Source organism: Kogia breviceps, chromosome X (genome assembly GCF_026419965.1).
Source record: "Kogia breviceps isolate mKogBre1 chromosome X, mKogBre1 haplotype 1, whole genome shotgun sequence".
Classification (NCBI taxonomy): Eukaryota; Metazoa; Chordata; class Mammalia; order Artiodactyla; family Physeteridae; genus Kogia; species Kogia breviceps.
In genome coordinates, this window is record NC_081330.1 from 49,547,310 (window position 1) to 49,563,773 (window position 16,464).

Consider the following 16,464-nt stretch of genomic DNA (forward strand, 5'->3'; position numbering starts at 1 on the left):
ATGTCCTTTATCAACTTCTCTTTAGATTGTGTTATGTGCAGTGCCAAGGGGGCCAAGAAGTGCTGTATGAAAACTAAGGACATATAACTCAGGACCAGAAAAGGTAAATTGCATGGTGACTTAGGATGGTAAAAGACCCAAAATATAATTGATGCATGAGTTTTTCTTGGAAAGAGATTCACTACAAAAGAGTTTCTGGGCTTCCCTGGTGGCGCAGTGGTTGGGAGTCCGCCTGCCGATGCAGGGGACATGGGTTCGTGCCCCGGTCCGGGAGGATCCCACGTGCTGTGGAGCGGCCTGGCCCGTGAGCCATGGCCGCTGAGCCTGCTTATCCGGAGGCTGTGCTCTGCAACGGGAGAGGCCACAACAGTGAGAGGCCTGCGTAACGCAAAAAAAAAAAAAAAAAAAAAAGAGTTTCTGAATTCCAGGTAAAAGTATTTATCATGAAAGTTCATTTTTAAAGGCATCAGTGAAATTGAGGTTGAGGCGAATTTAGGGAGCATTCTAAGTTGGTGTGCTACAAAGTTTCAAAAGTAATACTCAGTTCACTTGGAGTGTTCTACACGTCCTCTGTGTGGAATTTATTTAGAAGTGAGCTGTACCTGGAAGAAATGAACAAATTCTTAGAAAAGCACAACCTTCTAAGACTGAACCAGGAAGAAATAGAAAATATAAACAGAATGATCACAAGTAATGAAATTGAAACTGAGATTAAAAATCTTCCAATAAATAAAAGTCCAGGACCAGATGGCTTCACAGGTGAATTCTATCAAATATATAGAGAAGAGATAACTCCCATTCTTCTCAAACCCTTCCAAAAAATTGCAGAGGAAGTAACACCCCCAAACTCATTCTATGAGGCCACCATCAACCTGATACCAAAACCAGACAAAGATGTCACAAAAAAAGAAAATTACAGACCAATATCACTGATGAATATAGATGCAAAATCCTCAACAAAATACTAGCAAACAGAATCCAACAACACATTAAAAGTATCATGTACCATGATCAAGTGGGATTTATCCCAGGGATGCACAGATTCTTCAGTATACACAAATCAATCAATGTGATACACCATATTAACAAACTGAAGGATAAAAACCATATGATCATCTCAACAGATGCAGAAAAATCTTTTGACAAATTCAACACCCATTTATGATAAAAACTCTCCAGAAAGTGGGCATAGAGGGAAATTACCTCAACATAATAAAGGCTATATATGACAAACCCACAGCAAACATCATTTGCAATGGTGCAAAACTGAAAGCATTTCTGCTAAGATCAGGAAAAAGACAAGGATGTCCACTCTCACCACTATTATTCAACATAGTTTTGGAAGTCCTATCCATGGCAATCAGAGAAAAAAAAGAAACAAAAGCAATGTGAATTGGAAAAGCAGAACTAAAACTGTCACTGTTTGCAGATGACATGATACTATACATAGATAATCCTAAAGATGCCACCAGAAAACTACTAGAGCTAATCAATGAACTTGGTAAAGTTGCAGGATACAAAACTAATATGCAGAAATCTCTTGCATTCCTATACACTAACAATGAAAGATCAGAAAGAGAAATTTAGGAAACAATCCCATTCACCATTGCAACAAAAAGAATAAAATACCTAGGAATAAACCTACCTGAGGTAAAAGACCTATACTCAGAAAACTATAAGACACTGATGAAAGGAATCAAAGATGACACAAACAGATGGAGAGATATACCATCTGTTCTTGGATTGGAAAAATCAATATTGTGAAAATAACTATACTACCCAAAGCAATCTACATATTCAATGCAATTGCTATCAAATTACCAGTATCATTTTTCACAGAACTAGAACAAAAAAACTTAAAATTTGTATGGAGACACAAAAGACCCCGAAGAGCCAAAGCAATATTGAGAAAGAAAAAAAATGGAGCCAGAGGAATCAGGCTTCCTGACTTCAGACTATACTACAAAGCTACAGTAATCAAGACAGTATGGTACTGGCACAAAAACAGAAACATAGATCAATGGAACAAGATAGAAAGCCCATAGATAAACCCACACACCTATGGTCAACTAATCTATGACAAAGGAGGCAAGAAAAGACAGTCTCTTCAATAAGTGATGCTGGGAAAACTGGACAGCTACATGTAAAAGAATGAAATTAGAACACTCCCTAACACCATACACAAAAATAAACTCAAAATGGATTAGAGACCTAAATGTAAGACCAGATACTATAAAACTCTTAGAGGAAAACATAAGAACACTCTGACATAAATCACAGCAAGGTCTTTTTTGACCCACCTCCTAGAGTAATGGAAATAAAAACAAAAATAAACAAATGGGGCCTAATGAAACTTAAAAGCTTTCGCACAGTAAAGGAAACTATAAACAAGATGAAAAGACAACCCTCAGAATGTGAAAAAATATCTGCAAATGAATCAATGGACAAAGGATTAATCTCCAAAATATATAAACAGCTCATGGAGTTCCATATTAAAAAACCAAAAAACCCAATCAAAAAATGGGCAGAAGACCTAAATAGACATTTCTCCAAAGAAGTCATACAGATGGCCAAGAGGTACATGAAAAGCTGCTCAACAGCACTAATTATTCAAAAAATGCAAATCAAGACTACAATGAGGTATCACCTTACACCGGTCATAATGGCCATCATCAGAAAATCTGCAAACAACAAATGCTGGAGAGGGTGTGGAGAAAAGCAAACCCTCTTGCATTGTTGGTGGGAATGTAAATTGATAGAGCCACTATGAAGAATAGTATGGAGGTTCCTTGAAAAACTAAAGATAGACTTACCATATGACCCAGCAATACCACTACCTGGCATATAACCAGAGAAAACCATAATTCAAAAAGACACATGCACCCCAACGTTCATTGCAGCACTATTTACAATAACCAGGTCATGGAATCAACCTAAATGCCCATCGACAGATGGATAAAGAAGATATGGTACATAGGTACAATGGAATATTTATGTACAATGGAATATATATATATACATATAATGGAATATTTCTCAGCCATAAAAAGGAACAAAACTGGGTCATTTGTAGAGACGTGGATGGACCTAGAGACTGTCATACAGAATGAAGTAAGTCAGAAAGAGAAAAGGAAATATCATATATTATCACATATATGTGGAATCTAGAAAAATGATACAGATGAACCAGTTTGCAAGGCAGAAATAGAGACACGGATGTAGAGAATAAATGTATGGACACCATGGGGGGAAAGCGAGGGTGGGGGTGGTAGAGGTGGTATGAATTGGGAGATTGCGATTTACATATATACACTAATATGTATAAAATAGGTAACTAATAAGAACCTGCTGTATTAAAAAATAATAAAATTCAAAAAAAAAGAGAAGTGAGTTGTAGAAGATTTTCTTGAATGCATGGTGGGTTTACTAATGGCAATTCTGCTTTCCATGGAGGCAAAAGCCACTCTGCTTTGCTTTTGCTTTATCCATCTTCAGTGAAAAAATGTAAGTGAAGTGTCCAGTCCATTAATAATGTTTTCTAGGGCTTTCTGCCATTTATAGATGAGAGTGCAAGTGGCTCTCCTGTGTCCTACACCTGGATTCGATGTCTGTCAGCACAGGGGATGGTGGATCAAAGGAGGCCTTTGGAATTTCAGTAAGTTTCCTGCAGTACCTCCATTGTCACTTTACAGTCTATCTTCTCTACCCTAATATATTAGCAGTGTTCAAGAAGAAAATTAAACCCAGTAAATTTGAAGGTCTAACTGACTTTGTTCAATGATTCATGAATTGGGCAACATCCTATCTAGTAAATAGAAGAGCACTCTGAGGAAGTGTACAAAGTGTAAGGATTTTATAGAAATGGGGTGGGACGTAGAGGTTATTAGGGAAATAAAAGATTGTTTCAGGCAAGGTTACCTCCCTAGTGCCGACCTAGAAATTCCAGATACTCCTTTCCTGGGAGAGGTTGAAACTGCAATTAATTCTTGGTTTGATGTCCTGGAGGCATGTGGCTCCACCTTGGGCCTGTTTCTTTATTCTTTTTTTTTTCTCTCTCTCTCCTTTTTTTTTTTGCTTAGACAGTGGCTAACTCAGGAAAGGAAGGTTTGTCTTTTGAGAGTTCAGTGTTCCTCTTCAGAGTATTTTTTTCTTAAAAAGAATTATAATTTTTTTTCCCAGAAGTATTTTTAAAAAGTGGAAAATGCCACAAGCAAGTACACTTATGTTTCATTACCTGTAACATTTCATATTTGAGGTTCAAAATGTTTTGATATATATATGGTTTTTGAGTCTTAATGGAACAAAGGAAAGCTAGTCTTCTAGAATCTAGGACACTGTTTCTCAAAACTTTACTGCTGAAATGTCTGTAACTTTCTCCCCCTCATTCTCATAGAAAAGACCCATTCCATCCTCCCCAATTATTTTTTCATATCTAAGAAACATCTATTTTGCTTATTTTAGAAATATATAATGACTAATATATTTTATATATTAATTATAAGTATAAATTATATATAATATAATGATTACATTCTTACCCAAGTTAGATATCATTCACGATCAGCAATTATTTGAAGATATACTTAAGTGGATGCATATCATGCATAGGATGAATTGCTTAGCAAAGCTTGCAACTTTTCTTGATGTGGCCCTGTAAGCAGCTCTTTTGCCTCTTTTCTGTTTGTCCATCTGTGTTTTCCTCAGACCTTAATTATAAAAATGAGACCACTAGGTAACATTTAACCTAACTCCTGACTTCTGCTCTACTGAATATACACAATGAATTGATTAACCCGTTGATTCCTTTCCTGGATTAAAAGGAGTAAGAATGAAGAATTAAGTAGTTAAAGAATGACTGACTCTCTATTCCCAGCTTCCCCCTTAGCAAATTTGCAAGCAGGATAACACCCAGTTGCAAGTGGATCACGTAGGCAAGAAAACATCCGAAGAAAGATCAGGAGAAATCATCAGGATTGCACGCAATGGAAAAGTGATGAAGAATCTGATCTCCTACCTTATTGATTAACTGAGATTATTTCCCCCTTTTCCCTTTAAAAACTTTCATGGTCAAGTAAAATCTTCAGAGTTGTTTTTGGGACATGGGTCTGCCTTCTCCCCAGGTAGCCAGCTCCCTGGTTAAAGCAACCTCTCCTTTTCCAACCAACACTTGTCTTCCGAGTATTGACTTTTTGAGTGGCAAGCAGCCGAACCTGAGTTGGATACCAGCCCTTGTTTGCTTTTTCAGGTTGCCCATTTTGAAACTCCCTTCCCCACTCCCCACTATTATACTGTTCAGCAGACTGACAGATTCAGCCAGTAAGAAACAATGAACTCAGATATATTTAAACAGTTTTTATTACTTACATAGAGAGCAAAAGCAAGATCATGTCCTTTGTCCCACAGTATGACACCAAAACAAGCTTTTTGCTTCACCCTCTCCCACTTTAGATAGCTTCAGGCTATAAAAGCACTTAGTTCCCCTACACACTCAACCAGCTATACTGAATTACCTCACAGGTCTATTAATTTTCCCTTCTCACTCTTACTTCAGGGTCTTTGTGCAAGTCTGTGCCCACAGCTTTACTTTCCTTCACCTCTCTTGGTGGTTTCTGGGATTGACCCTGAGACCTAAATCTCAGATCCTGAAAATAGTTCTAGGTCAAAATCAACTAGTCAATTCATAACAAGTGTTGAAATAAATTTCTAGGCCCAAGATGGAGCTGTCCCTGCCTGGGGTGTCACATCAGCAAACCAAACCTGAGATAACTTTGATATCCCTATAAATACTCTGCTTGACAAGAAATGCAGTATATTCAGTTAGCCCATCCACAAATGCCAAGTTAACTTTGGTCTTTCTCACCCAAACAAGGTTGACTATGTGGTCCCAGCTAGTCATATATTCTCTATTTGTTTCTTCCTTGTTCTTTATCCTTTATCATATAAAAACTTCCTGCCTTTTATTCCATTGTTCTTTAAAAGGAGATTGTCCACTTCATGAGTACTAAATAAAGTTTGTCCTCTTTGATAATTTTTAAGTTTTTGGTGATGAGGAATGGGATCTGAAGCTGACTGTTAATGGCCTACAGGACAATGAGATGCACAGGGGAGGTGCCCTTAGAACCCTTTGAGTTCACCATTCCTCCCATTGTTACCAAGGGCCATGGGTAAGTCATTCTTGGATTTGAGCTTTGCTGTCTTTTGTGCAGCCCTCTGAGCCAAACAAATCATTTTAAAAATACTGTTCCCAGAAAGGTGCTAAGTCCCTGGAAAGGTTCTGGGATACTTATATTGAGAGTCCATGATGGGTGACAACAACTAGGGTACTTACAAAGCCTTGAGGTAAGTCCACAGCCTAAACTACTGAGGGACTTGGCAAAATAAATGAAGACAAAAAATTCAGAATGTTTTGACCTGAAAATCAAAATCTAAGGTAGAACAAGTCACACTATTAAAAGCCATCAGGGTGTCTGCCACTAAAATCATCCCTTAGTATCTGTGGGGGATTGGTTCTAGGATCCCTTGCAGATACTAAAATCAGTGGATGTTCAAGTCCCTTCTATAAAATAGCATCATACAGTTGGCCCTCCGTATCTGTGGGTTCCACATCCACAGATACGGAGGGCCAACTATACAAAGAAATCTTCTAGTGAATGGAGTAATAGGTCTATTGCTAATGGAAATCTTGGAATCCAAAGCTGTGAAACTGGTGGGCATGGGTCAAGCACTTAAAAGCTGTTACAGTGCTCATCACCTGACTCTAAGACTCCTGTGTTAGGATAAGTTAGTCATGGAACAGGTTAGATTGACACTAGGTCACCCACCAACCTCAAGAAAATTTCTGTGCAATAAGGTATGCTGTAAAACACTACAAAATCCTCAACCCGGCAGCACATCCCTTTTAGGTATTAATTTGGCTTCAAGAGACCCAAGGCTTAGCTAAAGAAATGGGGTCCTCAAGTTTCAAAGAATTAAGTGCATCCCCTTATGGCACACTGCTTATTTTATATCTAAGAACTGTGGTCTCAGAAGCTATAGGTACCTATAAAAACAGCAAAATCTTACAAACACACCCTAGAATTACAATGGTCATTATGGGGGACATTCCAATTAAATAAGATCGTTTATTTTAGAAGTGTACTTGAAAGCAGGGGTTCCCAAATCAACAAATATGCTAGGATACCTATTTTAATTGGCAGGCAGAAGACTCCAAAATGCCTCAAAATTCCATGATAGTCCATTGCAAAAGGCTAATGAAAAATTAAGACACAAGAAATACCTTAAACAAAAGACCATAAGACTGACATGATTGCTATTACTCCCCTCTATTATCCTTTACTGAGTACTCATTCTACTAATCCTCTATCGAATTGTCTTTTCACTGTAAAGAGACCACAAGACTAGAAACAAAAGTCCACCAAGTTAGTGGCCTTACAACTGTAACAGCTCCAAGACCAGAAACCTAAAATACCTGGTCCTCCCTTGTTGGACCCTTCTAGGGGTCTATCATCCAAACACGGGCCCAGAAATTGGTGTCTCATTTGTAATCAACTGGGATACTAGAAAAAGATTGTCCTTGAAGGTTTTTGTCAATTCCTTCCATACCAACTTGAATGCCCCCATATCTACTCCCCATATAGCCCCTCCCCATACAGAACTCAGAGGGATTCTTCAGTAAGCTGCTACCCATCATTCCCTTAAACAGCCAAGGGGAAATTAAAATTAAAATTAATGGAAAATCTTGCCAAATTCTGGTAGATACCAGGATAAAGAGGAGAGTAGATACTCTCCTCTTTAACCCCCCACTGGCTCAGGAGCCTGCAGAGGGGATCCTGGGAAAACTGGCAGAAGCCAGTAAAGGGTGAGAATTCTTACCAGTGTCAGTTCCTCTGAATCTGTGTCTGGTCAAGTAAAGGAAGGTAAAATGTTGTGTCATCTCTTCCTTTCCAAATCCAAAATCTTGTGAATTTGATTTTGGGGTTCCCATTGGTTATCAACGCTTTCTCTACCAGGGACAGCTATTGCCTTCTTTTTTGTCTAATTTTGTGTCCTGGGAATTTGGCTTGATTTTCTGCCTGACAGGTTGGTGGCCCGCAAATATAGCCAGACAGAACTGTGGTTGCACTCCATTTACAGATAGGGTCCTACCAACTGTTGTCAGCTCTCAGGGATATTCTTTAAGTGTTTTTCTTTCTTTCTCTCTTTCTTTCCCTCTTTCTTTCTCTCTCCTTCCCTCTCTCCTTCCCTCCCTCCATCCCTCCCTCCCTCCCTCCCTTTCTCTCTCTCTCTCTCTCTTTCTTTCTTTCTTTCTTTCGGCTATCTTTGGGAGTGCCTCTGAATCTTGGGAGTACTGTACCTTTTGCACCTTCTTTGGGGATGCCATTTTCATACATGGGGTCATTCAGTACTGCCAGGAATGTTTCCTGTTTGTATCAACTGAAGCCTGATAAGAAATCTGAAAGGATTTTTTTTTTTTTTTAAGTATCTCTATTTTCAGAAGTTGGCCAAATTGTAAGCTGATATTCAGAGCCTGATAGGAACATTCTTTAGGCCTTCTCCCCTAATCTAAATGAAGCTATGTACTCAGACAGAAAGAAAAACATTCCGAAGATGAACAGCTCAAAATCTAGAACATAGGAATCTTTTGATTTCTATCATAGTTCAAGATTTCTCTGATATAAAGAAGCAAATTAAAGATAAGATAGTTGGATGGGTGGGTCAGGGCCTTAATATCATTCAGGTTACAACCCAATTCTTTGAGGAATTTAAAACAACTGTCCTACAAGTTGAGGACAACTTGTCTTAAACATTGAGTCTTTACAAAAACAGAAAAAGCCTACCTATCCTTTTTACCAATCCCCAAAACTCCCCTATTCTTCTCAAAAGTCATGTAGGTATTGTAAAAATTCTGGCCTTAGGAAACAAAAACCTTTCTTGGAGGAACTTGTATTCTTTCTATGTACTTTTGAGATGTAAACGTTCTACATTTACATCTAAATGGTCCTCTCTAGGAACCCAGGTAATTTTTTTCAAAAAGAAACAAAAATATAAAAGGGAAAGGCTCTTTGGAAACTAGGTGAATGAAAAATCTTAAAAGTCTTCTCCACAAATATTAATAAAATGTGTAAGCCATTTGAGCAAGTAACCTTAACTTAACCCTTCTACCAGAAACATGTTTTGGATCCAACTGTTCTTTTATAAACCAGTGAGTTTTGCATTATCATACCCATTCATGGCTAAATTTTTAAAACAAAAGTTATAAGGTCTCTGTTTCTATCTGTATGTTTATCTACATATGTATGTTGTAGATGTGTGATATTTTCCTGCCTTTCGATGGTATTGCCAAATTAACTTGTAAAAAGCTCTACTTAATTGGCTTAAAGAAAATTAAACATTTTGTAAATCAAGCATACTCTCAGAAATATAAAACTAACCCAAATATTTTTCAAGTTCATGTGGTTGAGGATAATCTTCAGTAAATAAAAGCTAGTTTAAGTATAATGGTTTAATTAAAACAGGCATATCTTTAGAGCTGTCAGAATTAAATATAATACAGACATACAACATTTTTCTATCTAGTTTTACTAAAAGTCAAGTAAGCTATAGCAGAGATAACTGTTATAGAAATTGTCATTAAGAAGCATAACTTAAGATGATGATTAGCTCCTTAATGTCGCATGAAATTTTCACGAGTAATCTAAACATAATTTTTAAGAATAAGTAAATTAAATAAATGTAAGATAAAAGCTTATAAATGAACTTTTCAACAGTAATTATGCTTTATGGTATGTCTACCTAAAAATAGTTTCCAAAATCTTTTTTGTAACTTGAAACCTTAAAGTTACACTGATATAAGTTAAATGATGGATATTCATAGAATATCTAGATCTTTTCCAAGTAAGATAAAATACTGAAACATTAATTACTGAATACAGGTTTATCCACTTTTGGCTTCCTTTCACAGAGGAACTAAAGATATTTTGTTCTATTAGTAAACATGTTCTGTGCCACATTGAAAGATTTAATATAAGGGAGAATATATTCCTGAAATTATGAAATGTATTTATAAATTTGCCAATCCACAGGATGCTGGTGTAACAGACAGATCACCATTGCTCACTTCTTAGTTTTCTCTAGGAATTAAGGATTCTAAAAAAGAAAAAGTCAGAGAAGGTTTGTGGAAATGGAATCTTGGGAAAGGAATTTTATATGTGATCAAGCTGCCTAAGATTGGAATGGATTTATCTAATTTTTTAAAAATGAGTTTTAATATCAAAAGTACACTGGTGCAAAATTAGAATTTGGTTTTCTCTCTGTTAAAAGGACAACATTTTCATAGCTTATTAGTATACTCTTAATAAGAAATTGTAAGCAAAAGTTTTTCTTTACCTTTTAAGTAGTCCATCAGGACAGCAAAGAATTTGTCTTACTGAAATAATTTACCATGCTTCCCATTGTCTGCATCAGTTCTTTGATTACTTAAGGAAATCCAGTCTTCTCAGTATTAAAAGAGCTAAATTTTGTTCACAGCTATGTAACTTTCTGTGTTTTCCTTCAAAGTGTTTGTTTAAACAAACACTTGGTTAAATGGATATTTTTGACAAACTTCCCCCAAATCAAATTCTAAATGGAGTCATTTTGATCTCAAAGTAACTTTGAGATTTCTCAGAGGGTCCCTGGAAAAGCTCAAAGGATTTCTCTTTCATCTTGTAAAAGAGAGATGCTCAACTAATTAGGTTTATTTGGTATGCTAAATTATATGGAAGCATTGCCAAATAAGAAGTGATGATAAACCTTAGGTTATGTGTGTATGAGTACATGTTACTAAATAGGTATTCCAGAAATGGTTTGAAATTTCTAGAAATTTGTCAATACTCTCATTGTCCATTATTATACTAAATTATTGTATGCCACAGAAATAACTTTTCCTTATCAAATGAACACTAGTCAGATCTTTAACAATGGGCATTTTAAGTCTTTTGTCATTTACATACAGTTATTATTTTACTCTGATGCTTTTACAAAAGTGAGATTAATGGAAAGAACTCTATCAGATACTCGAAAACTGACACTGTTGCCAAATTACAAGGTGTCAAAACTAGGATTACTTATTTCAAAACTGAAGAAGCCTCCAGCTGACACCTGGTCCTGTGTAAATGCCAGAGACCCCAAAATCAAATTGACTAGGAGGAGAAGTAGTTGACATTGAGGTACACTGCTTCTTCCCAAGATGTCAAATCAAGAACATTTCTTGCTATTCCTCCTTCCCTCTCTGACCATCCTTTTTCTAATTCTTAAACCGTGAAAGTCTTTATTATTATTTTGCCTACTGTTTCTTTGCTCTGGTCTGAAAAGATAATGCCATTGTTCACTTATCTCAGGCCATTGCAAAGGAGGGTAATTCAACCTCCAACCGACTGTTAAATTTGCTAAGATGCTGGTGATCCTGTAGGTTTTTCTGCGTGTTACAAACATCTCCCTGATTTCCAATGCTTGAGTTTTTCTAAAACAAGCTCACTTCTGGAGAAGTGGAGACACAGTTACATGAAATACGTAAACAGACCAAGTGGCTCAGAGAAGTATCCTCCTCTTCTGGATTATTTCTTGACTTGATTCTAACTGGTTTGGGTCATGAGGATCCTGGCTCAGGAACACATAATTATTACTGTCTCCCTAATACGCTGAATTCTCTCAAAAGTTTTAAATGCATGTGGGCACCATTGACCAGCCAGCAGATTGTCTCTCTCTGATTGGAACAACAAAAGAAGATAGAAGAATATAACCAGCTCCAAGAATAGGAGCCTGACATCTCCTCTTGTGAATATTACAATGAGACCTGGAGAGGCAATGGTAACTGAGAGTCACCCTAAGACCAATTTTTTTTCTCCCAGTTTTACTGAGGTATAATTGACATACAGCACTGTATAAGTTTAAGATGTACAGCATAATAATTTGACTTACGTACATCATGAAATGATTATCACAATAAGTTTAGTGAACATCCATCACCTCATATAGATACAAAATTAAAGAAATAGGAAAAAATGTTTTCCTGATGAGAACTTTTAGGATTTACTCTCTTAACAATTTTAATATATAACATACAACAGTATTAATTGTATGTATCATGTTGAACATTACATCCCTAGTATTTATTTATCTTATAATTGGAAGTTTGTACCTTTTGACTGCCTTTATCCAACTTCCCCTCCCCCACCCCCCACTTCTGGTAATGATAAATCTGATCTCTTTTTTTTTGGAGTTTGTTGGTTTACGAAGTATAATTGACCTATAACACTGTATTAGTTCCTGCTACACTACATAGTGACTCGATATTTCTATAGCTCTCAAAATAATCACCATGATAAATCTAGTTATGACACATCACCATACAAAGATATTATATAGTTATTGACTATATTTCCCACACTATACATTTCATACCTATCACTCATTTGTTTTGCAACTGGAAGTTTGTAGCTCTTAATCTCTCTATTCTTTCCTCTCTCCACACCCTCCCCTCGCAAATACCTGTTTCTTCTCTGAATCTATAACTCACTTTCTGTTTTATTTGTTCATTTATATTATCTTTTAGAGTCCACATATAAGTGAAATCATATAGTATTTGTCTTTCTCTGTCTGACTTACTTCATTTAGAATAATACCATATAGGTCCATCTATGTTGTCACAAATGGCAAGATGTCATTGTTTCTTATGGCTGAGTACTATTCCACTGTGTGTGTATGTGTGTGTGTGTATACATACATACATTCATATCACATCTTTATCCATTCATCTATTGATAGGCCACTTAGGTTGCTTTCATATATTGGCTATTGTAAATAATGCTGCAATGGACATAGGGGTGCATATACCTTTTCAAATTAGTGTTTTCATTTTCCTCAGATAAATACCCAGAAATGGAATTTCTGGATCATATGGTAGTTCTATTTGTAATTTATTGAGGAATCTCCATATGGTTTTCCCTACTGGCTCTACCAATTTACACTCCCACCAACAGTAAATGAGGGTTCCCTTTTCTTCACATCTGCACCAGCACTTGTTGTTTGTTGTCTTTTGGATAATAGCCATTCTGGCAGGTGTGAGATATCTCGTTGTGGTTTTGACTTACATTTCTCTGATGGTTAGTGATGTTGACCATCTTTTCATGTACCTGTTGGCCATCTGTATATCTTCTTTGGAAAAATGCCTTTTTAGATCCTCTGACCATTCTTTTAATTGGGTTGTTTTTTTGATGTTGAGTTGTATGGGTTCTCTGTATATTTTGGATATATTGTTTGTAAATATCTTCTCCCATTCAGTAGGTGACCTTTTCATTTTGTTGAGAGTTTCCTTTGCTGTGCAAAAGTTTTTAGTTTAATGTAGTTGCATTTGTTTATTTTTGCTTTTGTTTCCCTTGACTGAGGAGACATACCCCAAAAATATTAGGAAGACTGATGTCAAAGAGTATTCTGCCTATATTTTCTTCCAGAAGTTTTATGGTTTCAGGTATAGCATTTAAGTTTTTAATCCATTTTGAGTCTATTTCTGTATATGGTCTGAGAGAGTAGTCCAGTTTGATTCTTTTGCATGTAGGTGTCTAGTTTTCCCAACACCATATATTGAAGAGCCTATCTTTTCCCCACTGTATATTAAGCCTCCTTTGTCATAGATTAATCACCAAAATAAGTGTGGGTTCATTTCTGGGCTCTCTATTCTGTTCCATTGATCTAAGTGTCTGTTTTTGTGCCAGCAACATATTGTTTTGATTACTGTAGCTTTGTAGTATAGTTTGAAATGAGGGAGAGTGATACCCCTAGCTTTGTTCTTCTGTCTCAAGATTCTTTTGGCTATTCAGAGTCTTTTGTGTTTCCATACAAATTCTAGAATCATTTGTTTTAGTTCTATGTAAAAATGCCATTGGTATTTTGATAAGGATTGCATTGAATCTGTAGATTGCCTTGGGTAGTATGGACATTTTAATAATATTAATTCTTCTAATCCATGAGCAGGGTATGTCGTTCCATGTTTTAGTGTCATCTTCATTTTCTCTCATCAATGTCTGGTAATTTTCTGAGTACAAGTCTTTTACATCCTTAGTTATATTTATTCCAAGATATTTTATTATTTTGATGTGGTTGTAAATAAGATTGTTTTCTTTTTCTTTTTTTCACATGCAAGATGTATCCTTATTTATTTCTTATTAAAATATAGTTGATTTACAATGTTATATTAGTTTCAGGTGTAAAACATGGTGATTCAATATTTTCATAGCTTATACTCCTGTTAAAGTTTTTACAAGACAGTGGCTATATTTTCCTGTGCTATACAATATATCCTTGTTACTTATGTATTTTATAAATAGTAGTTTGTATCTCTTAATTTCATACTCTTATTTTTCCCCTCACCCCTTCCCTCTCCCCATTGGTAACTAGTTTGTTCTCTATATCCATGAGTCTCTTTCATTCTCTTTCAGTTTTGTTATATACATTCATTTGGTTTATTTTTGAGATTCCACATATAAGTGATACTGTACAGTATTTGTTTTTCTCTGCCTGACTTATTTCACTAAGCATAATAATCACTATGTCCATCCATGTTGTTGCAAGTGGCAGAATTTTATTCTTTTTTAATGCTGAGTAATATTCCAGTGTGTGTGTGTGTGTGTGTGTGTGTGTGTGTGTGTGTGTGTGTACACCATTTCTTTTTTATCCTTTCACCAGTTGATGGACACTTAGGTTGTTTCCATGTCTTGGTTATAATAAATAATGATGCAATGAACATGAAGGTGCAGATATGCCCTCAAGATTGTGATTATGTTCTCATCAGATGTATACCCAGAAGTGGAATTGCTGGATCATATGGTAGTTTTATTTTTTGATGAATATCCATAGTGGTTGCACCAAGTTACATTCCCACCAACAGTGTACAAGTGTTCCTTTTTCTGTACATCCTTGCCAACATTTGTTATTTGTAGACTTTTTGATGATAGCCATTCAGACAGGTGTGAGGTGATATTTTATTGTTTTGATTTGCATTTCTCTAGTAATTAGTGATGTTGAACATCTTTTCATGTGCCTGTTAGCCATCTATATGTCTTCTTTGGAAAAATGTCTATTCGGGTCTTCTGCCCATTTTTTTGATTGGGTTGTTGTTGTTTTGATACTGAGTTTTATGAGCTATTTATATATTTTTGATATTAACCCATTATCTGTCATATCATTCACAAATATTTTCTCCCATTCAGTAGGTTGTATTTTCATATTGTTGATGTTTTCCTTTGCTGTGCAAAGGCTTTTAAGTTGAATTACATCTTATTTGTGTACTTTTTTTTCACTTAAGAGACAGATTCCAAAAATATTGCTACAATTTATGTCAGTGTGTTCTGCCTATGTTCTCTTCTAGGAGTTTTATGGTTTCACGTCTTACTTTTATGTCTTTAATCCATTTTTAGGTTATTTTTGTATAGGATGTGAGGAAATATTCTCATTGACTTACATGTACCTGTCCAATTTTCCCAGCACCTAAATGAAGAGGCTGTCTTTTTCCCATTGTATATTCTTGCATCCTTTGTTTTAGATTTATTGACCACAGGTGTGTGGGGTTTTTTCTGGGCTTTCTATTCTGTTCCATTGATGTATGTGTCTGTTTTGTGCCAGTACCAAGATGTTTTGATTACTGTAACATTGTAGTATAGTTTGAAATCAGGGAACATGATACCCCCAGCTTTGTTTATTTTTCTCAATATAGCTGTGGCAATTCAGGGTCTTATGTGGTTCCATATAAATTGTAGAGTTATTCTAGTTCTGTGAAAATTTGCATGGGTATTTTGATTGGGATTGCATTAAATAAATATTTGCTTTGGGTAATATGGACTTTTTTTTTTTTTTTTTGGCGTTACGCGGGTCTCTCACTGTTGTGGCCTCTCCCATTGTGGAGCATAGACTCTGAACACACAGGCTCAGCAGCAATGGTTCACAGACCTAGCTGCTCTGTGGCATGTGGGATCTTCCAAGACTGGGGCACAAACCTGTGTCTCCTGCATCGGCAGGCGGACTCTCAACCACTGCGCCACCAGGGAAGCCCTGGACTTTTTAACAATATTCTTCCACTCTGAGAACATGGGATGTCTTTCCATTTCTTTGTTTCAGTTTCCTTCACAAATATTTTATAGTTTTCAAAGTATAGGTCTTTCACTTCCTTTGTTAAGTTTATTCCTAGGTTATTTTTTTTATGTGATTTTAAACAAGATCATGTTTTTGCTTTCTCTTACTAATAGTTAATTATTACAGTATAGAAAAGCAACAGATTTCTTTATCTCAATCTTGTATTCTACAACTTTACTGAATTCATTTATTAGTTCTAATAATCTTTTGGTGGAGACTTTAGGACACTATAGAGAATATCCTGTCATCTGCAAATAGTGACAGTTATACCTCTTCCCTTCCACTTTGGACACCTTTTAT